This window comes from Sus scrofa, chromosome 15 (assembly GCF_054392235.1).
Source record: "Sus scrofa isolate SSC_HxYL_T2T_F1_AM1 chromosome 15, Sscrofa_HxYL_maternal_Yorkshire_Landrace_v2.0, whole genome shotgun sequence".
Taxonomy (NCBI): Eukaryota; Metazoa; Chordata; class Mammalia; order Artiodactyla; family Suidae; genus Sus; species Sus scrofa.
The window spans coordinates 60,716,510-60,740,233 of NC_139397.1; the positions used below are offsets into that span (position 1 = coordinate 60,716,510).

Consider the following 23,724-nt stretch of genomic DNA (forward strand, 5'->3'; position numbering starts at 1 on the left):
CCAAACTGTGGGCTATAATCCCGCAAACGGCCTCTTGGATAACTCTGAGGAATTGTTCCGCAGAAGCATGGTTTTCATCTTTATATTTTGTCAGAACAAAGAATATAAAACAAGTCAGGGATCCATTCCTTCAAGGTTTCAAAAACAAAAACAAAAACAGATCAACATATACACAGCCAGTCAATATGGCCTTGGCACCTGGGAAAGAAGTCTTGTCTTTGAAGGAGTACCAGCATTGGCTTCCAAGGAAGGAACTTTAATAGGGCAATCTTTACTTCTGGACAGTGCACCTTTTTTTTTTTTTAACGATTAAAGCAGATATACAGTATTTATATTCGAGAGACCACAAACAGGCTGTTTCAGTTAGCATAAAATTTGAGTTAAATTATGTAAAAGCCAGGATGACTTTCCCCATACCTCAATATGTGAACATTTCTTCCATTAGTATCTAGTTAAAAAAAAAAAAAAAGAGGGATTGCAGTTTAATTTCATGTCCTCTTGTTCAAAGGAAGTCTGTAACAGGATGGTCCAGGATGCCAGAAGAGAAAAATGCACATTCTAAAAGCACTTACGACACATCTGAGTCTGGAGTTGGGATAATGAGGTTTTGTCTTTTAACAATAATGTTTGATAGGCCCGCCTACTGACGTGAAAGTATGAAACAGGATTAAACGATACTAGAAGCAGAGCATCAAAAACAATATTTTATTTTTATGGCCACACCTACAGCATATGGAAGTTCCTGGGCTAAGAATAGAATTGAAACTGACAGTATTAATGGCCCGAACCCAGCTGAACACAGATTGGGACTTGAACCCATGTGCCAGGACTCGAACTCAGCCTAAACCCAGACTGGGACTCGAACCCAAGGTTTTAAATTAGAATCACCCTGTGTCTGGACTCACTGAGGTTCAGGTTCTTCATGTCTCCACGCAGAAGGAATTCAGCGAGAGACAAGGTGATAGGCAAGAAATAGATTTATTAAGATAGGACGCTTGTGAGAGATGCAGTGGGCAGGTACGTAAGCTCTGCCGCAACTCAAGTTTTGAACTTCCAGGCCTGTCTACCACTTGGCATGAATAAAGATAAGTTCATTTCTCATTGTCTCTGAAGTAAATACTCTCAATAAAAGAAACATAAGTTTGCAGCAGGCAGACTCTGGAATTCAAGATTATCTGGGCATGTGTGAAGAAGCTTGTGAGCTGACCAGGTACTAAGTAGATTTTTAAATGAACAGTAGTTACATGAGTAACTTCTTCTGAAGAAATTGATCCCAAGGGGAGAGAGGATAAGAGGTTGGAACAAGTCCATGGTGCAAATCCAAGGTGAGGGGTGGGAGTTTGGATGGGGGGAGCACATTGCAGACTTGTTGTACCCAATAGTTATCATTCCAGATCAGCTGTATCAATGTGTTTCAAAGCCCTAAGGCAAGAAGTTATAAGGATGAGAAAGAGTGGTTTTATGAAAATATCAATGTGGTTTAAGCACACATACTGCCAGTTACACTAGTACCAGCAAAATGGTGGCATTAGAGGGCAACTTTCTTAGCCAGCAGCACACTCAACACTGGGCATGGTTAGCTTCCTGGGCTTGGTGGATCAGAACATAAGGGGACATTAGCAACCCTATCATTACCCCTGGGAAGGAGCATGTTGCAGACTTTATTGCTCACTCTTCTTGGAACTGTTATTGCAACCAGTGACTTCAGTGAGCATAGGCAGGAGTGATGGCAGCTTCTCTGGGCATTGGTGATTTCGACTTCATCATGTTTCTTTGGCCTAGTTGCCATTTTTGGTGTAAACAGTTCTAGCACCAGACCATGAAAGACAGCATCATGGAGTACATGTGATGTACGCCTGGGAAGAACAGAGAAGTTGGAATTACAGACTTGTGGGGGCAAAGCCAGTGTTGGAGCCTTCTGCTATTGATTGTGACCTTCTTTTTATCCCAGGTTAAAGCAACCCACGAATGTGATTTGATCAGTTTGGGCTGGATAATCAGCTTACATTTTGATGTTTTAAAATTTTAGGCATTTAGGGGGAACCAATGAATAACTGAGAAAGGAGAGTAGTAAAGCATTTTTTTCTATTTTCTTTCCATCTTCCTTCTATTTATATTCAAAATATTTAAAATTTCCTTAATTTCAAGATTTCCATCTTAATTTTGTGTTAAAATAAGCTTTTGTAAAAGCAAATATTACATTTATATTCTTTTCACAAATGTAAAAAGAATATAAACGAGGATGAGTTTTATTCAAGCCCTATAGGCCAGAGCCAACTAGATAGGGCCTTTAAAAATACATTATGGCAGTTACTCTGGAAATGAAACATCATTGTTTTCCATTCTCTCATTTTCTCCTCAGTGGCTCAGCTCCATATTGATTGTTAGAATCAAGCGTCATCTCTGAGTTTGGCAAACAGCTGCCCTAACTTGGTTCAGGACTAAAGCCTATTCTGGCAAAGAAGATGGATCTGCTCATTCCAGATGAGAAGATTTGGATGGAAATGGTATGGCCATCTGCCAGAGCTTCAGGGATCAGAGGGAAGGCTGCAGTACACGTACACTGTGAGCTGGACCCAGGAGTGTGGATGAAACCTATAGACTCAGGAGCCTGTGTGCTAAAGGAGTAAGTGAGCTCTCTAGCCAGCAAAATCCAATCATGGAACAATTAGTCTTGTATCTAGGCATATTGCATCATATCCCCTGAATATACTTACCTGTGGTAAAGCTCAGTTATATTTCGGTTCTCTTAGCAGAAGATAATTAGCCTGGTACCTTATAAAATTCCCTATCTGTATATCATGCTTAATGATAATAAGAGAAATAATTTATTATTCCTATAAGAATATTTTAGATAATATTGTGTTAGATTAGCCATTAAGTAACCATTCTGAATCTGCCAGCTTCTTGCTTATTCATTTCTTTAATAAACTTCAATGTGTCATTGAAGTTTAATAAACTTCAGTATCATTTAATAAACTTCTATGTGTCATTGAGTAATGACAGATAAAAATGGAACAAGAAATGACATTCCTTAACCTTGAGAAGACAAGATATGCTCATATAAAATAACTTGAGGATAATAGAGTTCCCATTGTGGCTCAGTGGAAGTGAATCTGACGGGTATCCATGAGGGCGCAAGTTCGATCCCTGGTCTCCCTCAGTGGGTTAAAGATCCAGTGTTGCCATGAGCTGAGGTGTAGGTCGCAGATGTGGCTCAGATCCAGTGTTGGTATGGCTTTGGCGTATGTAGGCCAGCAGCTGTAGCTCCAGTTCAACCTCTAACCTGGGAACTTTCATATGCTGTGGATATAGCCCTAAAAAAGCAATAAAAAAAAGAAAGCTAAAATTAAAGATCTAAGAGTTAAAATAGCTTCATTTTGACCCCTAGCCTGGGAACCTCCATATGCCACTGGTGTAGCTTCCCCCCTCCAAAAAAAGACAAAAAAATAACTCAAATAATACAGGGGTTGGATGAGCGTTAGAGGTTTCAAAAGTTAAAGACAATGCTGAAAAGAATCAGGGAAGTATACCTGAATGTTTTGCACATCATGAGGAAAATGGTTTTTGAGTTTTTTTTTTTTAAGGCCACACCTGCAGCATATGGAAGTTTCCAGGCTAGGAGTCAAATCAGAGCTATAGCTACAGGCCTACAGCACAGCTCATGGCAATGCCAGATGCCCCAGCCACTGAGTGAGGCCAGGGATCGAACCGGAATCCTCGTGGATACTAGTCAGGTTCATTTCTGCTGTGCCACAATGGGACATGTATGAGGAAAATGTTTGATCTTAGTTGTGAGAGAAGAGAGGATTTGGCTTTGCAGGCTAGTAAACATTAGCAAAACTATGTAGGTGGAAAACAGCATCTTGTATGATTTAAGGTCAAAGGAAAGACAGTGGGGAGCTTGGATGATGGTTGGAATGGTGGGGGGAAGACTGAGTATTGAAGAGACCAGGGTAAAATTTTTCTTCTTAAGGTTACTGGAAAGAAAAATTGGATAGGATGGTGGATTCCTCTGATGGAGGTTCTTAAAGTCTGGGAAGGGCCTTTCGATTATCATTCATTTATTCACTTATTGTTCATTTATTTAGCAAATGTTTATGTGTTAGGCATTGGACTAGACGTTGGAAATGAACAGACCCATTGCTTGCTCTAAGGAATTCACATTAGGGAAAAGTGGCACATAAACAGTCATCACAACATAATAACAGTTTTAAAGAGGCCTGTAGGAAATAGCCTAGTAACAATGCAGAAAGATTCATTTTGCCTGGAATAGAGGCCGGACTGAAAAATCTTGGGGAAAACATATGTTCTTAAGCAGATGGAGCTGGTGAAAAAAATCTTAAGCAGATGAAACTGATGAATTAGGTTGTAGAAGGTGTTGCAGAACGGTGGGGACACAATGAGAGTGGAGTATATGCTGTAACCTAAATTCCAGTGGGTGCCAGCAACAGGGGAGAACAGGTGAAGTACCTTAAAGATGCACACAGTGGACCTAGGTTTGGGCTGCTGGGAAGAGGCAGTGACACAGAGCAGTTTGGTGCTTCCAGTTAGAAACTGCTGCTGTTTTAAGCAGAGATGAATTCCTGGCATCAATGCAAGTAGCAACATGCTGTGTGGGGTGGCTGTTGGACTGTAACCTGAGATCCCATTCATGGAGACAATGATCTTGGTCATTTTCTTTGCTGGTCCTCCAGTACTTCTGGCGTGCGTGCGTGCGTGCGTGCGTGTGTGTCTCAATCTGTGACTATTTCACTCCTTTCCCCCTCCTTGAATGTCCTTGTTCTTCTGGAGAAATCTTATTCCTCTTTCAAATGTCACTTCTCTGACATCCCAAAGAATTCTCATTCCTATAGGTAAATACATCTATTTTGTATATTGCTCTACTTCGGCACTTACATCTTATTATACCTAGTCTTTTACATGTGAATCTTCATGGTAGATTGTTCATTCTTTAAGGCCAGAGATTGTGTCTTATTTATAACAAAAGCGGGATTGAGCCTAGTCTTTTTTTTTTTTTTTTTTTTTTCACTTTCGTTTGAAATTTTATTTTCTTTTTTCTGGTAGGTTTTGTGTTTGCCTTTTTTTTTTTTATTAGAGTATAGTTGATTTACAGTATTGTGTCAATTTCTGCTATACAGCATAGTGACTCAGTCATACACATACATATACATTCTTTTTCTCATACCATCTCTCATCATATTCTATCCCAAGAGATTAGATATAGTTCCATTTTTGGCTTCGAATCCCTACTTTACCACTTACTAGCTCTGTGACCTTAAGAAACATGGTTATTTCTCTTTACCCATGTTCCTCATTTATAAAACGAGGCAAATAATACCTAACTAATAAGATTACTAATTAAAAGCTAATTAAGATAATATATGTAAAACACCTATCAGAGTGATTTACTCATAAAACTTCATAAACATTTTTTTCTGCTTCCTTTCTTGTTTGTATTCACAGTGTCTGGTATATGGTAGAAATTCAGTAAACTTTGGTTGAATTTACAAACTTTAAACTTTATTGAGTGTTTATCACATCTAGGCATTGTTCTAAGCGCTATGGCTGCATATGAACTCATTTAATGCTCTCCACAACACCATGAAGCAAACACCAATAATATCCTCCTTTTGTCTGTAAGGGATCCAAGACACAAAGAAGTTAAGTACATACTAAGGCAAGCCCACAGAATAAATGCCAGAAGCAATATTTGAATCCAGGTAATGCAACTCTGAAGTCCATGCTCTTAACCTTAATTCTACAGGTTAATTTTACGTAGTTTACATATGATGGTGAACCTTCTGGACATTTTCTGATGGTGATGATCTGGCCCACTCAGAGAGTTCCAAAAGGAGGATTTCCCTATACCTTGAACAAATCCATTCCTCATATATTCCTACAAGGACTTCTGACTGCTCTTAAATTCTTGAGAAATTATTTCCCAAATGAAGACCCAATTCTTTCTTTCATGGGAAATTTTCCATCTAGGACATCCATTCAAATTAGAATAGTTTGAATGGATGTCCACACTAGATGGACAGATGAGGAGTTCCCACTGTGGTGCAATGGAAAAGAATCCGACTAGTAACCATGAGGTTGAGGGTTCAATCCCTAGCTTCGCTCAATGGGTTAAAGATCCAGTGTTGCTGTGAGCTGTGGTGTGGGTTGCAGATGCAGCTCAAATCCTGTGTTGCTGTGGTTGTGGCATAGGCCAGCAGCTGTACCAGCAGCTATAGCTCCGATTCAGTCCCTAGCCTGGGAACCTCCATACACCGTAGACGTGGCCCTAAAAAGAAAAAAAAAAAAAAAAAAAAAAAGGAATTAACCAAGTAACTTATTCGTCTGAGTTGTTCTTAGTAGTGGCTTAATTGTTGTCAAGCTATGGAGGTGTAAGACATTGTAGTTGCCTTTGATGAATAATCACCACCACCAATAACAACAGCTTCCACTTCCTGAGCTTCTATGTGGAAACACTATGGAGTAAGTCCTGCTATAGCTTCCTTTTGCACCTGAGAAAACTGAACCTCATAGAACTAATTTGCTCACAGATGTAGAGCCAGCAAATGTTTATACCTAGGTTTTCCTGACTCAGGCTATATTGGCAAAGCAAGAGCTACATAATTAGAGAAGCTGAATGATGGCTCCATAGTGGATTGTTTCTGGTTTAACTCAAGAGGAAAGAATGCAATATATGCAGAACTCTCTTGGGTAGAGTTTTCACTGTCTCTGTGGCATTCATGAGACTCTCCTGTTATTTCAGGGTGGCAGTGCAGAAGAGGAGAAAAGAGCAAAAGACCTAATGCAGGATGTCTTGGGTTTGAGGCTGGCTTCTCCACTCAAGTCACCTAACTCCTTGATTTATTACAAAAATGAGGGTAATAATGGTACTCACCTCAAAATTTTGTGAGAATTAGTTGACATTATGAAGGTGCCTCAGTAAAGTAAGACACTTTTGAGGACGTCTGTTGTTTTGTCTGCTCAGCTTCTATGAGAGTGAGAGGCATTCGCTTATGAGTGGGAGCATAAATAAAAAAGACACATGAACATGAAGCAGGAGAGTCCTGAACAAACCACCAGCGAGCCATGAGTATGAGGAGCCAAAGGGCAGAGAAGCAAGTATGTGGGCTGTTTATCACACACAGATCGGTAGGAATTGTCATATTTCTATCCCTGAGGGGCAGGGAGCTAACCCAATGCATTGGTGTTCTATTGCTGAATATATACAGATGACCACGAATATAGCAGCTTGAAACAAATAAATTTACTATCACACTTTCTGTGGGTCAGGAGTCCAGGTATAGCTTAGCTGTGTCCTCTGCTTAGGCTCTCACAGACTGAAATCAAAGATTAGCTGGGGCTGTGGTCCGATGAGGCTCAGGGTCTTATTCCAAGCTCATTGACCATTGGCAGAATTCATTTCTCGTGGTTGTAGGACTGAGGCTGTCTACTCCCAGGGGCTTCCAGTCCACAGCCCTTTCTACATATGGTGGTTTGCTTCTTCCAGGCCAACCTGGGGATCTCACACCAGTCTTCTGCTTATGTGTCTTATGTAACAATGCAGTCAAGGTGTGACTATCATACCATACTCACAATTCTCTCCACATTCAAGAGGAGGGGTTGTAAGGGGGTGTTCACCAGGCAGTGGGAATCTTTAGGCCATCTTGGAATCCTGCCTACCACACCCAGTCTGGTCCCGGATGCCCCTAGAATCTTTCAGTTCCTGAGCTGTATTCCAGCTTCCTGGGTTCCCACCCAATTCCTGTCTTTCTCAGCTGCTAAATATTATAATTCCTTGAGTGAATCAAAAAACCCTATATAACACACATAAGAAGGAAGAATAAGAAAAACTATTTCTTCTGATCTGGGAAATGAGCATTTCTAGTGAAAAAGAAAAAAATACATGTCAGTTTAATTATTCCTGATTTAAATATTAGTTTATATATGAATTTTGATTTTAGCAGTATAGTGATTACATGACCTACAACTACAGTTCTCTAAACTCAGACTTTTTCATTAAGAAAAATAGAAAGCTTCAAAATCAATTCATTTTCTGACTATTTAGATGGAAGAATATTTTTCTATAATAAATTCCACTTTAAAATTAGCTGATGGGACAATAGTTTTCTTTTTTCTTAACTCACTATATAATTTTTCAATTTGTAGGGAAGCCAGAAGATGAATTTCTTTGTAGGAAATGAATCATAACAAGTATTTTCTCAGAAGAGGCCTGCACAGACAGTATTAATTATAATTGATGAAATGGTATAACCTCATGACATTTAATTTGGGTTGTGTTTTAGCATATTGATTGATGGAATTCAATTTCCTTTTTACTTTATTTAAACCCCATTTTATGATTCCTGAGCAAAACTCTTAGAAACGCGCAAACATGATAAATAAGATTAATGGGCACAAGGTACACATTCCTTTCCAAACTGGAAAGTACATACCTTCCTTTTTTTTCTCTTCTTTCCAGCTAAGCACAGACTGTACTTCTGAATAAGTCAAGAATAAAGTCATAAACTTCAGGTGTGCAGTGTTCAAAATTGATTGATATATGTTAATTTCCACATAGATGACATTCCATGGGAAGTCAGTACTGATGCCGAGCACAGACATGACTGTGCCTTTCTCCCCTGGTTCAGGTCTCCTTGAGGCTGGCATTAGTGTGCTGCAGAAGACAGAGAATAGTGACAACACCAGCCTCTGATGCTGGGAGAATGTGGGGCAGTCATGCTCCAAGTTTTCTCATGTTATTGTTTTTGGTCTCTTTTTCTCAGACACTAACTCTCAACACAATAGGAACAATCTACTCAATTACTCATTCTTGGGCTCTTCCTTTCAACCCAAAGGCAGCCCAGACACAGCCCAGGTGATGAGAAAACACCTGCTTCTGTTTTACTGCGAGTCATACTGGTACTTAAGTGATGGCAGGCAGACTCACGGGGTTCCTAGAAAGATGGAGCCCATGAGCTGGATGTTAGTGCTTCTGGCCATAGGCCGGCCCCTGCACCTTCAGGTCTCTCTGGTCACTAGCATTTCTGCCTCCAAAAGGGATTGAGAGGACTTTTTCCTTCTGGTGGTCCCTCAAGCTCATGTTCAGCCAAGAATACCCCACAACAAAACTCCTTGGGTCCCAGGCCTTACAGCTCTTGGTGACACACCTTTTCCTATTACCACGTGTAGCCATTTGCCTTTTAGCACATAGGCTGTGACAGAGTGGCTAGAGTGTCAGGCACCCCTGACCCAGGATAAGCAATTTTTCTACCTAGGTAGGACCTGATCCATCCTCCAGATGCCCTTCTCCCATCATTATGATTAATGTCTCCATTGCCCTTTGCTGTTCCTGTGACCCACATAAGATTATGCTAATTCGGCAGGCATATGTTGAAATCTTTGGCTTTTAAACAGAAAGAGTATGGTTCCCAATCAATTTTTTTCTAGGTCCTCTGGCCCTTAGTAAACTCATGGTTGCAAAATGATGCCTGGGGAAGGGCAGCATGCAGTAATCTTAACAGCTGAAATGCAGATGGATATGTTGATGGAAGGTGACGTCTGTCTCCTCCGCAGGTGGTGTCCGGGACTCAAGATCTTGCCATGCCCTACATGACGTGAGGATAACCAAGGGATTTGAGTTAGATCCATATGGTGATGACTGAGTGCTCACAGCATTCCAAATACAATGCCACTTGCTTGCAGGTAACAGCTTCTGCTCTAAACAGTTGCCTCTGATGAGATTCCATTTATTTCTCTTTATGTGTTGAAAACTTTTGCAGTTGCCAAGAGGTTTTGTGTGGCATGTTTATCAAGTAGTGTGATGACAGAGGGATTCTTCTCCAAAGCACTGTCATGAATGCAGGATTCTGTTTCTCTCCTGATTCTAAAGCAGTACCTTCATGTTGAAGTGACGTTTTTCCTTACTCATGGACCTGTCCCTCTTAATGATAAAATTCAGGTTGGGGGACCTTAACAGCATTTCTTTCTCTTTCTTTCTTTCTTTCTTTCTTTCTTTCTTTCTTTCTTTCTTTCTTTCTTTCTTTCTTTCTTTCTTTCTTTCTTTCTTTCGCTTGCTTGCTTTCGAGGCCCTCACCCATGGCATATGTATTCCCAGGCCATGGGTCGAATTGGAACTATAGCTGCCAGCCTAAGCCACAGCCACAGCAACGCAGAATCTGAGCTGCATCTTCGACATACACCACAGCTCATGGCAATGCCAGATCCTTAACCAACTGGGTGAGGCCAGCGATGGAACCTGCACCCTCATGGATACTAGGGAAGTTCATTTTTGCTGACCCACGATGGGAGCTCCTAACAGCATTTTCTTCAATGTCTCTTTCCTTTATTCCCGAAGCAAAGCCCCTTCTGGTTCTGAGGCAACCGCACATCCCTCTGTACACAGAAGGAGTGTTTGCCAGTGCCTCCTCCTTGGGACCAGAGAGGAGCTTCTGGAAAAATACAGCCACTGGAGCTAGAGAGGAGCTCAGTCAGAAGTTGCCTGATAGCTTGAGGGAGGAAAAGTACATTTATCAAGGATAAAATAGTATTAGCCCATCAGTGTCTCTCTCTCTTTTTTCTCTGTCTCTGTAGATTTACTTTTTCTGGACATTTTGCATAAATACAATTATACAATATGTGGTCTTTTCCCCAGTTTTAGAAGGAAAAGCATTCAGTATTTTACCTATAAGTATGACACTAGTTGCAGTTTTTTCATAGAATCCATTTATCAAGTTGAAGAAATTCTTTCCATCTCTAGTTTTTGAGACTGTTTATCATGAATGGATGTTAGATATTGCCAAATGTTTTTTTTTGCATGTATTGACATAATCATGTGGTTTTGTCCTTTATTCATATTATTATATAAAACAATTTTACCTTGATTGATTTTTAGATATTAAGCCAAATTTATATTCCTGGGGTAATTCCATTTGGTCATGGTGTTTAATTCTTTTTATATATTATTGGATTCATTTGGCTAACATTCTGTTGAGGATTTTTGCATATAGACTCATGAAGAATATTGGTCTATAGTTTTCTTTTCTTATGATGTCTTTAATTTTAATATTAGTGTAATACTAGCATCATGGGATTAGTTGAGAAGTGTTCTCTCTTATGTTTTGTGGAAGAGTTTTGAAGGAGTGGTGTTGTTTGTCCTTTAAATATTTTTATAGCATACATCCGTGAAGACATCTGGCCTAGTCGTTTCCTTGGATGGTTTTCAATTATAAATTCAAATTCTTTACTTGTTATGAATCTATTCATGTTTCATCCTTTTCATTCAGTCAGCTTTGTTAATGTTCACCTTTCTATGAATCTTCCTATTTCATCTATAATACCTAATTTGTTAATATAAAGTTATCTGTAACATGTTCTTATAATCCTTTTACTTTCTGTAGGATTGGTAGTGATGTCTCTCTCCTCTTTCATTCCTGACCTTAATAATTTGCGTGTATTCTCTTTTTCGTTGGTCAGATTAGCTCAGGTTTCTCAGCCTCAGGACCTTTGAAATTTGGACCCAATAATTTTTATTATGGGGGGGCTTTCATGCTATGTAAGATGTTTAGCAGCATCCTTGCATGGCTGGAGTAACCATTCATCTGCTTTTTGTCACTGTGGACTTAGTTCATATTTTCTAGAATTTTATATGAATGGTATCATGCAGTAGGGACTCTTTTGTGTCTGGCTTCTTTCATTCAGTGAATGATTTTAAGATTCACCTATTTTATTGTATCAGTTGTCCACACGTCATCGTCCCCTAGCTTTTTTTTACGGAGTAGTATTCTACAGGATGTATATTCTACAGTTTATCTTTACCTGTTGATGAAAATTGGGTGGTGGTTTCCAGTTTTGGGTTATTATAAATAATGCTGCTTTGAACATTTGTATGTAATTCTTTGTATGGACTTATGTGGTGAATTCCTTGGAGTGGACTGACTGGATACTATGGAAAGTATGTATTTAACTTTTTAAGAGACTGACAAATAGTTTTTCTTTGTGGTTGTACCATTTTGCATTCCTACCAGCAGTGTATGAGAATTCCAGTTACTCTACATCCTTGCCAACATTTGGTATTCTCAGGATATATTACATTTTCTTGAAGTGTAAATTCTATAAATGAATGGTTGTAAATTTAAACAATTGTGTATATTACAAACAATCTTAAAGAAGTCTTGTGTTTTAGTGACTGAAGTGGTTTTTAGATCTCCCCTTTCTTTTCTTCCCTTATGTTCTATTAAATCAGACACTTAGGAAGGAAATATTCTAATCACAATTTAACCCATTGTAGCTGAGGTTAACAAAGGTACTACTTTTAGTGTCCTGGCAGGAAAAAAAAATGTGCTTCTTAAATCTCTAAATTACAATTGGGGAAGAATGGAGACGAAAAAAAAGTGACTAAAAATTGTATGTGGAGAAGAGGGACTAAGTTGGTATATATCGATTTCTGCAATAGTTCTAATCATATATGGATACATTCCTCTCCTCAGACCATAGTTTCCACCTATAGATTTCAAAGCCTGGGTGGTCAGATTGAGCCAGACCATATCTATTGACTTCTAGTGTGTTTTAAACTCAGTTTTTCATTTTCCACCATCACTCTCTGGCCATGTTAACAGAAGCTCCTAGGAGATCAAAGGTCATGAGAAGTTGGCAGCAGTCTTCTTGTAGACCTTAATGCTGCCCATTACTGCCTTTACTCTTAAGTTACCAGCAAATAGAGCAGCTAGACTTGGGAATGGGGTGGAAGCGCTGGGTGAAGAGGGGACGTGAGTGGGGTGGTCACTGAAGTACCACTGACCATAGCAAGTACCCTGGGAAGTCTCATGAGAGCTTCCCTGGACATGGTGAGGGTATAGAAGAATGAATGGGGCTCCAGTGTAAGGTGAGCGTGTAAGAGTGGAGAGAGGAAGGAGAAGAGAGGAAGGGGTAGAGGAAGAGAAAACAGAAGGAAAAATTTTGTGACCAAGGAAAAGAGCTTTTAAAAAATGCTAAAACAAAATACAACAAGGTTTCCCACTTTTACAGCAAAAATATGTACTATGACCTCTGCTCATGCAATGGCACTTTTTGGTGGGAGAGTATCAGCACCGTAGAAATCGCCTGTTATACCCAGAAGTATCAATGTAGTTTTATCTGAATCATAGCATGTGCAGGGTGGAGGCTGGATGAAGGGGAGAAGCAGTCCTGGCTTAGGTGGGAAGCTTAGCTCTGCTGACTACTGACCTCAACTCCTCTGGGCCTCAGTTTCCTCATCTATAATGCAGCAGAGATAACATCCTTATCAAAGGGCTATTGTGAAGATCAAAATGAAACAGCCTAAAAGTTGGCACTTAATATACAGGCTTTCTGTTAACAATATTTTTGCATTTTCCAGTTTTGAAACATTATTCATGGAAGTTCAGTTCTAAACAGCTTCTTAATTGAATGTGTTTTCAAGGACATAATGGGAATACAGGATTCACATAATTTCTTCTGGGTGTCTTTTACTTTTATTGCTTTGATTACTAGCAACCCTAATACTTTCAGACAGGCAGCACTTGAAGGATCATGGCTCACAAAAGATTAATTCTTTCCTTTCAATTACTGAAGCTTAGCATTTAGTTACCCTCATTTTTTTTAATTTTTAATTTTTTTAGGTTTTTATTTTTTCTATTATAGTTGAGTCACACTGTTCTGTCAATTTCTTCTGTATAGCAAAGTGACATTCTTTTTCTCACCTTATCCTCCATCATGTTCCATCATAAGTGACTAATTACCCTCATTTTAGATTTCGTACTATCTGGCCTCACAGAACTGCACCAACTGTCCTTCTCTCTCGAGGATTCTCCACATTTTTTCTCCATTAAACCCGGTAATGAGTTTTGTTACCAAGAGGTCTGTTGTTTCCATGCCTACAAGTCCTGTTTTCCAAACTGGACGTTCTCAGGCTGGCAAGAGGGAACTGATTTAACTCCAGAAACATTTTAAACTTCCTGCAAGCGTCACTGGCCAGAGGTGCTCCCACAGATCCTCTGCCATATTCTTTTTTTTTCTTTTTTTTAATTAAGTCAAGGTTTCTGCTTCCTTTACAGGTATGATGATTTTCTGTAATTCTCTCTAAAATGCAGCCTCCATCAAGGCTGCTCTGCCATTGTCAGCAAACAAACCTGTCTCCCCACTGCTCCTCCTTCACCAAATCCCTTGAATGCTTTGATCGCCAGCTGCTTTTTTGGTGATTTTGGTTTCCAGAACTTTTACCTGTTCTGGATGAACAGGTAGTCCTTGAACTGCCTGGGTGATGGCTTCCCATGGCGTCTGACACTGATGACTAAAAATAGCAGGATGAGGCCCAAAGCATTCAACAAGGAAATAAAATCAAATAACGTAACTGAATTATTCTTGGTTATCTTGCAGATAATCCGTGTGACCAGACGTCTACAAATGGCAGTGAGATCACTTCTAGTCGCCTTTTAATCTGTTGGCAGCTGCCTTCTGAAAGCTTCTTGAGAATTTTTTTTTTTTTTTTTTTTTTTTTTTTTTTTTGTTCTTTTTTCCCCCAAGTCAATGGCAGCCAGCAGTTTTGAAACTTTCCGTATTGGATTGTCATTTTTGACTTTGGCATGTAACTTTGTAAGGTCCCTTTTCCCTTCTTTCCTCCTTTCAGGCTTGTTTGAGGGGGAGGGGAAGTAGGGTTGTACTTTTTCACAGTGGTTGCTAAGAACGCATCCTCTCTGTTTATAGGCCCCTAACAAACAGTGACAGCTGAGAGACAAATATGGTGTTGTGTTTGCAGGAGGAGGATGGGAGGCGGCCAGCAATTAGCAGCCTCTGAACACAAACGCTCACAATGAGGCCTTTGAGAGTGTTGGCTGGCATTATGCTTCTACAGATTGCTTGAAATAATTTATAAAGGTGCTTGCCTCATGCCTTCAATGACAAATGTATTTTCAGATACCAGCCAGGGTAGCATAGCTTGATAGGATTGTAAAATGACATGGTCTTTTCTTTCTCAAAGAAGCCTTTGCTTAACAGGAGCCAAATCTCAGAATGATTTGTGTCCGTTTTCAGAACAGGGGTCTTGGGCCTTGAAATCAGAGGCTGCAGTGTCACCAGCCAATAAAAGGAAGCCAGGAGTAGTTTTCTTCATGTTCACCTTTCTTGCCTGTTTGTTTGGGGGGGGGGGTTACTCCATTCTGGTGTGTTTCCCTAGAACAGGATGGTGTCAGTTGGGCTGGAGTTTAGTTCTTTTTTTATTTTTACTTTTTTTGGTCTTTATTTATTTATTTATTTATTTTTAGGGCTGCACCCATGGCATATGGAGGTTCCCAAGCTAGGGGTCCAGTTGGAGCTGTAGCTGCCGGCCTACACCACAGCCACAGCAATGCGGGATCCGAGCCACATCTGTGACCTACACCACAGCTCACAGCAACACTGGATCCTTAACCCACTGAGTGAGGTCAGGGATCAAACCCTCATCCTCATGGATGCTAGTTGGGTTCATTAACTGCTGAGCCACAATGGAAACTCCTAGTTCTTTTTTTTCTTAAATATAATTTTTATTGAAATATAGTTGATTTACAGTGTTGTGTTAGTTTCAAGCATACAGTAAAGTGATTCACAGTTATAACTTTATATATACTTTTACATTCTCTTCCACTATAGGTTATTATAAGATATTGAGTATAGTTCCTTGTGCTATATAGTAGGTTCTTGTTGGCTACCTTTTATTTATTTTTTTTTATTTTATGGTCACACCTGAGGCATATGGAAATTCCTGGGAAAGGGACTGAATCTGAGCCACAATGATGACCTATTCGAGGGATTGAATCTTAGCCACAGCCATGACCTATGCCACAGCTGCGGCAATGGCAGATCCTACGCTGGGCCGGAGATCAAACCTGCATCTCAACAGCAACTCAAGCCACTGTAGTCAGTCTTAACATGCTGGGCCACAGTGGGAACTCTGTTTATCTATTTTATATATAGTATTGTGTATATTTTAATCCCAATCTCCTAATTCATCCCTTCCCCCCTTCCCCTTTGGTAATGAAAAGTTTGTTTTTAGAAAAGCATTATGCAGAAAAAAGAGAAAATGAAATTGTCTTTATATCTAATACTAATATCTCTGTGGGCATTTGGGGTCTTCATTTCCTAGTTATAGTATAAAAGAAATGGTTGCCTAGGATAAAACTGAAGGCCCTGGAATGATGCATGTAGAAAGGGAGGCCTAGTGGAAAGAGATGAGCAACTAGTCTTCCATCAAGGAGAACAGAGAGAGGACAGAGACTGATGGGTGATGGCCAGGATGACAGTGGTCAGGCCTCTTCTAAAGTTCTTCACATGTGTATCAGCTCATTTAGTCCCCACCACAGCCCAGGTGGTAGGTCTGGTCATGATTTCAGTTTACAAGGAAACAGGGGCACACCTCACTTGTCCCAGATTTGCAGTGACTGGTGGATCTGTGGTCTGAATCCAGGCATCTTGGTTCGGAACCAGTGTTCAGGACCGCAGCACGCTGTCGCCTCTGTTGGGAGGCCTCCATTCTCATAGCCTCAACTTTTGGTCTCCATCTTTTCATTTTGATCGACAGCTCTTATGGTTCTGGTGAGACTGCCCTGAACAAACTTTCCCACTGATTTGGTAGGGAAAATGCTTTGCTTGCCTCTCTTCTTCCCCTGTAAACCTCCTCTGAGGGAATGTTGTGTCTGTAAAATCCTGAGATGACTTTGGAATAAACACATGAAGCTTAGAAATGAAAAGAATGGTAAAAGATTTGATATTAATTTTTTTCCACCTTGGTACACAGTATCGAATCTGAACTTCTTAGTTTGGTGCTATGATCTCTGTATTTTCTTGAACCCAGAAGTGCCTGGATTTATTTATCCTGGGGTTCAAATTGTGTCAGAAACCATACCCAGGCACATGATATCAGGTCATCGGAGCAGTAAAATTCGAGTTCTTTATCGGAGAGATTTCAATCCCATTGGAAAGCTGAGATACAGATATATCAATAAAAAAATCAGATTAAGCAGGGTTTGTCCTTTGCTTCAGAATGAAATTCAGATTTCTAGTTGTCAAGGGCACTACTTCCCTTTACATCCTCTGGCAGGTGATTCTACAAGTTTGATTCTCTCTGCCTTTAATTCTTCTTGTCCTTCTTTTCTTAAAAAATCTCTAGCATCAAATCTCTCCTTTATTCAGGTGATCATACAGTACTGTAGATGATTATTTAAAAATAAGCTTGAGGAGCAAAACATGGGGAACAACATAAATTCCCATAAACTGGAGCCTACCTGAAATCATTTGGGGCTCAATGGAGATTTCTTTTCATTTTATATCCACTTGTGCCATATGATTATTTTGTAAAATTTGCATATTATTATTTTAAAAAAGAAACCTAGCTAATTAAAAATAACAAGCCTTCAATTACTTGTAATGTTTAGTGAACATACCTTTTATGTGGCAAGGATCTGAGGGAGGCCTTAGGAAGCACCTCACCTGGGCAGTGAGGGGTATGTGGGGTTTATAACATATGGGAGAGAACTTACGTACAGTGGGTTATAATACAGCCTACAAATGCTCCACTGGCAGCAAGATTCACTTGCTATGGAAACACAGACAAGCAGTGGGCGTGGGGGGAGTGGTGGGAACATTAAAAAAGGTTTGCAGAACAGGTAATATTTGAGACAAATTTTGAAAGATTTATTCACCCATTCAAAAAATGTTGAATGCCTACTATATGCTAGCCTCTGTGATGGGTGCACGGTGTCCAGTGGGGAAAAAAGTCCCAGGCCCACCCTCAGTGTGCACACACAGGATCGTGAACTATCAGGGGCCAGGAGTTGGCAGGAGGATGCTGCTGTGGCAATGATCTGGATGCTGGGAGACAGTGTCAGGCTCAGATGTCAGCAGCGAAGGGAGCCATCATCTGCCAAGAGGCCAGTTGGGACCAGTTGTCCTGAGGGGCACAGATCCAGAGCCCAGCATTGTCAGGCCCCCACCCTGCAGAGGCCTGAGGAGAAGGACAGCTCACCCTCCCACCATTGCTAACAGGATTCCCGAGGTTTCCCTATACACAGGTCCACTTGGGAAGGAAGGAGGAAGGGGAGAAACAATCTCTTAGCAAGTATACTTTAAGCTTAGTGAGTCATTACCAGAATTAAGTTGTCTTAAACTAGAAATTCTGAGATATTAATTGCTCAATTTGATCTAAAGAAACTTTTTACTGCCACCCAATGGCCGAGGGTCGGGGGGAGTTCACAGGGGCAGTTTGGTTGGTTACATAATATATGATCCAATTGGTATTAAATATATAAAATAGGCAAAGGGATAAATACAGAAAATAGATTAGAACTTACTGGAGGCTATGGGGGAGGGGAGAGAGGAGTGACTGCTAATGGTACAAGGTTTCTTTTTGGTGTGACAAAAATGTTCCAGAATTAGATAGCGGAGTGGCTGCCCAACTTTGTGAATATACTAAAAACCACTCAGTTGGACACTTTAAAAGGATATGGTATATGTGAATTATGTCTCAATAAAAAAATACACGAAAAAGATTAAATCAGTGTACAATAATAAGGAAACTATGATTTTCTACACATATCTGAGTAGTTGTACCAGTAAAGTCCACTCTGTATGATCATTGTTGATAAAACATTGATTTTCCAAACATCCTAATCTGGTACCATGTTGGACAACAGTCTACATAGAGCTTTATATTATTTCTACCAAAATAATAAACTTCAAAAAAACTCAACTGGTAATCAGAATTCCATTCAACTCCCACTTGAAGCAAAAAAATACTCAGATAATTATGTAAAAACAAAGCAATCCACAAGGTGTATAAACTCAGTGTGAGATGACACTTGTCAATTCAAATAATTTAAGTCACTGCTTTATCTTTTTGATTTCTTTTATCCTTGGAAGATAAGAAATGACAAACTTTGTATTCTGAATCAGAGTGCTTCTTATTGTTTTTAAATAGACTGATTCAGAATGCATTTTTGAATTTAAAAATTTTTCCTTCTTTACCTTTAGGTCAACTGATAATGTTATTGTTATAACAGAAAACTTGTAAGTGGAAAATGAATTAATGTTCTGTTTTAAGAGTGATACTCCACTATACTCCACTATACTCTGCAGTATATTCCACTATACTTCCACTATACTCAGCCCCTGCCCCGAGGGGCTGAGCATAGTGGAGGTAAGATAAAAGCTTATTTTATATGTTATTATTCCTGAAGTTAGCTTAACTTGGAGCTCCTACTTGTCATGGACCCCACCATTTCCTTCAATCTTTAATCCAAACTTTGGCCAAGTCTTCCTTATTTTATTTATGTAACCCGTCTCATATGTATTCCACTGCTGCAGCCTTAATTTAGACTATCCTTTTCCTCCACCTGGACCAGCATGGTTGCTGGCTTCTTGGCTTCCATCTTGCTCCCTCTAAGGCCTCCAGAGTCATCTTTCTAAAGCTTTGGGCTGGCCGGGTTACCTCCCACAAACTGTCACCCCACCTTCTTTGATTAAATGATCATTTTCTTCCATAGCTTGGGTTATCTACTTTACAAAGCTATGTCATTTCCAACGTTTCTTTCTTTTCCTAATTAAACTTTTTCTGTGTGAACTAGAGAGTTTATATCTTTAAATGCTTCTAAAATAAACATTCTATTTTTTTTCACAGCTCCTTAATCATATACCATTCATTTTTCCTGTAGAGTGAGAGTTATTTCCATCAGCTACTTGGAATCCATTCTGGAACAAGATGGTAGACAAATAAATGAAGACATCAGTGTTTTGATTATTTATCTTGGTCTCTAGAAAGTTTTATGCTGATAGCTGGAAGATTGTGGCTAACATAATTATTACTCTCTGAAGCAACTTGAGTTTGTAGAGAAATATATTACACATACATAGGACATTTTAGCTCTTATCTTTCAAACTGTCTCTGTGGTTTGCACTGGTTTCTCTTAATTCCCCTCATTCAGCATCCTCCAAGTGTCAGTTCACCCTTTTTTGGTGTCTCCCCGTTTTATCTAGGTGTGTACTTAAGCTGACTCTTTTTCTGAAATAACTTTATAATAGAGCTAAAGTTTTAAAGTAATTTTTTTTTGCTTTCTTGAGTCAAAATCTTTGCCTCTTCTGCCTTTAGCATCCATTTAAATGTAATTTTTATAGGGGACATGCCAAGAGAAAGACCAAGGTAATATTCATTATTAATATCATGTGATTGAAAAATGTAATGATATAAACTATTGTCATGTAAGCTATTTCTTGAGAAAGGCTTCCTGCATCCAGTTATCAAATTAATAACTGAGCATAGAGATCTATATTCAGAGAGTCTTTTCATAATTCAGAGAAGATACCCCTGGTATAGCGGGGCGGGGGGGGTTGAATATAGTGGAAGTAGGAGAAAAGCTGAGCCATATTCTCCCTGGGAAATGGTGGAAAGATGGAAAAGGAGAGAGAGAATGAAGAGAATGGGGTGTCTCTTTTTTTCAATGATTTTAATTTTTTCCATTATAGTTGGTTCACAGCATTCTGTCAGTTTTCTGCTGTACAGCAAAGTGACCCAGTCTCTCTCTCTCTCTCTCTCTCTCTCTCTCTCTCTCACACACACACACACACACACACACACACACACACACACACTTTCTTTTTCTCACATCATCCTCCATCATGCTCCATCACAAGTGACAAGATATAGTTCCCAGTGCTATACAGCAGGATCTCATTGCTTGTCCATTCCAGATGCAATAGTTTGCATATATTAACCCCAAATTCCCAGTCAATCCCACTCCCTCCCCATCCCCCTTGGCAACCACAAGTCTGTTCTACAAATCCATGAGTTCCTTTTCTGTGGAAAGGTTCATTTGTGCCATATATTAGATTCTAGATATAAGTGATATCATATGGTATTTGTCTTTCTCTTTCTGACTTACTTCACTTAGTATGAGAGTCTCTAGTTCCATCATGTTGATGCAGATATGGCATTGTTTTGTTCTTTTTTATGGCTGAGTAGTATTCCACTGTGTGTGTGTGTGTGTGTGTGTGTGTGTGTGTGTGTGTGTGTGTGTGTGTATATATATATATATATACCACATCTTCTTAATCCATTCATCTGTCCGTTGATGGACATTTATGTTGTTTCCATGTCTTGGCTATTGTGAATAGTACTACAATGAATATCCAGGTGCATGTGTCTTTTTCAAGGAAAGTTTTGTCTGGATATATGCCCTAGAGTGGGACTGCTGGGTCATATGGTAGTTCTATATTTAGTTTTCTGAGGTACCTCTATACAGTTTTCCATAGTGGTTGTACCAGTTTACATTCGAGAGTGGGGTGTCTCTTGATTTCCCCTCTGGAGGTGTATGCTTTAAGGTGAATTAACTTCAAGGGTGATCTGGACCTCAGGCACATCAAGGTAAGCTGGCAAAGCAGTGAGGTCAGGCAGGAAAGGGGCTCTGGGGTTTTGCTTTTCCAAGTGACCTTCCTTCTCTGTCTGATGGGGATGCAGAATTGAGAAGCAAAGAGTCTACAGTGATACACACAATGGCAAGTTGAGGTGACCCCACAGCAGAGGCTGGGTGTGTGCCAGGTCAGGAGGCTGGAGGAAGAGCGTGACAGATGTTCAGGAGTCTGTAGCCTGCAGAAGCTAACATGAGGCTAAGTCAGCCAGAAAGTGGTCATCCTGAACAAACCAAGGGAGATAAGATTGCCAGCTATACCATCCTCAGATTTCAGCCTGAAGGCCAGGAGATACTCAGGGGGTAAAGGACACAGCCCTGGAGTTCAGAAGAGATAGAGGACATCCTGCTCAAGAACTCAGGTCTGTCCCATCAACATGAGGATGTTAAACTTCCCTTCTTCTCATTTATCTGGGAACTCTTTAGGAAGGAAGCATAGGAGGGGAGGCTATTTTGAAGGACTAAGTGTTTTTCCTGATAAGCGCTTCTTTCCTAATAGGAGTGCTTAAATCTTTGAAATATATTACATGAAATAGGATTAGACATCTGGTTAATTTAACATATATATATTTACATAATACATAAATACATACTATATTATAAATATATAAACATGAATTATATGCATATACATATCTATCAATCATAATAGTTTGAAAGCCAGAGTAGTTAAGAAATTACATTATGTTGGGCTTTTTAAACTTGTATGTAAATTAAATATTTGATCTCATTAAAACTTTTTTCTTATATCAAAAGAAATATACTTAAATTATAAAAAGTTTGAAAAATAAAAGTATAATCACTGAAGATATGGCTATAGTCAACATTTTTGTGAATATTTTTCTAGTCTTATTCCAGTGTATATGCGTTCATATAATAGGTGGAACCCTATGAAATAACTGCTGTTTGACCATTTTTGACTTACAAATTGTGATTTCATAGGGACAACCTAATATATTTGTTTTTGTATACACACACACACACACACACACACACACACCCCTCTATTTTCTAGGTACATATGTAAAAGTATACATCCTCTTACAATAATGGGATCACATTGTTTTGTAACTTTTTTTTACTTAATAGTGTATTGTGAACATGTTTATACGTCATTCAGTATTGTTCCATGAGGCTTTTTTAAGTGATTACATGGTATTCCCTAGTTAAAAAGTGCCACAACTTAACAATTCCTTTATTGTTAGATATTTTAAGTTTTTCATAATTACTTAATGTCAGAAATATCATGACAATACGTACTTGTGGCTAAAAATTGAACATTTGTGATGAATAAATATATACGTAGAATAAGTCTAGAGAATCTATAGAAATAATATATAAAGATTATTAGAAATATACATAGAATAAATATATAGAAATGACATGACTGGCAACAGGTATGGAGCTCTTTAAAGTTTTTGTTACGAACTGTCAAATTGTCGTCCACAAATTTTATCAATTTATACTTCCAAGAACATGATATGGAAATGAACTTTTACATGGCTGCCAATTTGCTAGATAAAAATTCTAACATTTTATATTTGATATCTGGGGTTGTATAATCATTTACATGCTTAGTAGTTCCATGTTTATTTTGTCTTTATCTTAAAAACAAAAAACAAAAAACAAAACCCGTCTCTTCATGCCCTTTGTTTTGTGCTGTATTCTTACTGAACCTGCCCACACAGGAGACTGAGCTCACAGTCTGGGCTCTAGTCATTAATTCCTGTATCAATCCCAAGGCAGGATTTTTAGCCTCAGAACCAATGTTTCTGTGTTTACATTTCTTTGAGATCCATTTCCAGTTGCCACACAGTCTGCTGGTATTTTGGGGAAACATTTCCCATGAAGACTTCATGGGCAGTTTAGAAGTGGAAGGACCTTGATCATTCAGTTGTTTTTCTTCATTTTACCAATGAGGATATTAACATTTTGGCCATTCTGCTAACTTACAATGTCACAGATCGCATGAGGACAGAATTCAGGGCTCTGTAAAGCCGCTCTGGATGTCTAGTCTTATTTCAGTGCATATGCATTCATATAATAGGCGGGACCCTAAGAAATAACTGCTGTTTGACCATTTTTGACTTATAAAATTGTGATTTCATAGGGACAACCTAATCCATCACCCTCAGTCCTCATAGGGTTTCTGAAGATTGAATAGACCTGTGTTGGCACCATCAAAATAGTTCATGGATGGTAGCATTTTATCCAAATTTCCTGCTCTGTTCTTTTTCTATTTCTAGCTTCTAACTTTGTTTTTATGTCAGTTCCTTCTTAA

At 39.2% G+C, this 23,724-nt stretch overlaps 1 protein-coding gene across 7 annotated transcripts in view; it reads left to right on the top strand.

Moving 5' to 3' along the window:
• The window catches only part of CFAP96 (cilia and flagella associated protein 96), a 487,170-nt gene that overhangs the window by 86,044 nt on the left and 377,402 nt on the right, over nucleotides 1–23,724 (top strand). For 3 of the 7 annotated variants that reach the window (XR_014828694.1, XR_014828697.1, XR_014828698.1), the window contains exons 7-8: nucleotides 2,363–2,507; nucleotides 9,574–9,702. The gene's annotated coding sequence lies outside the window, so the exon portion shown is untranslated. Of the gene's footprint in view, nucleotides 1–2,362; nucleotides 2,627–9,573; nucleotides 9,703–23,724 lie in introns of all 7 variants that reach the window. The other 4 variants (XR_014828696.1, XR_014828693.1, XR_014828699.1 and 1 more) reach the window with 2 other exon arrangements.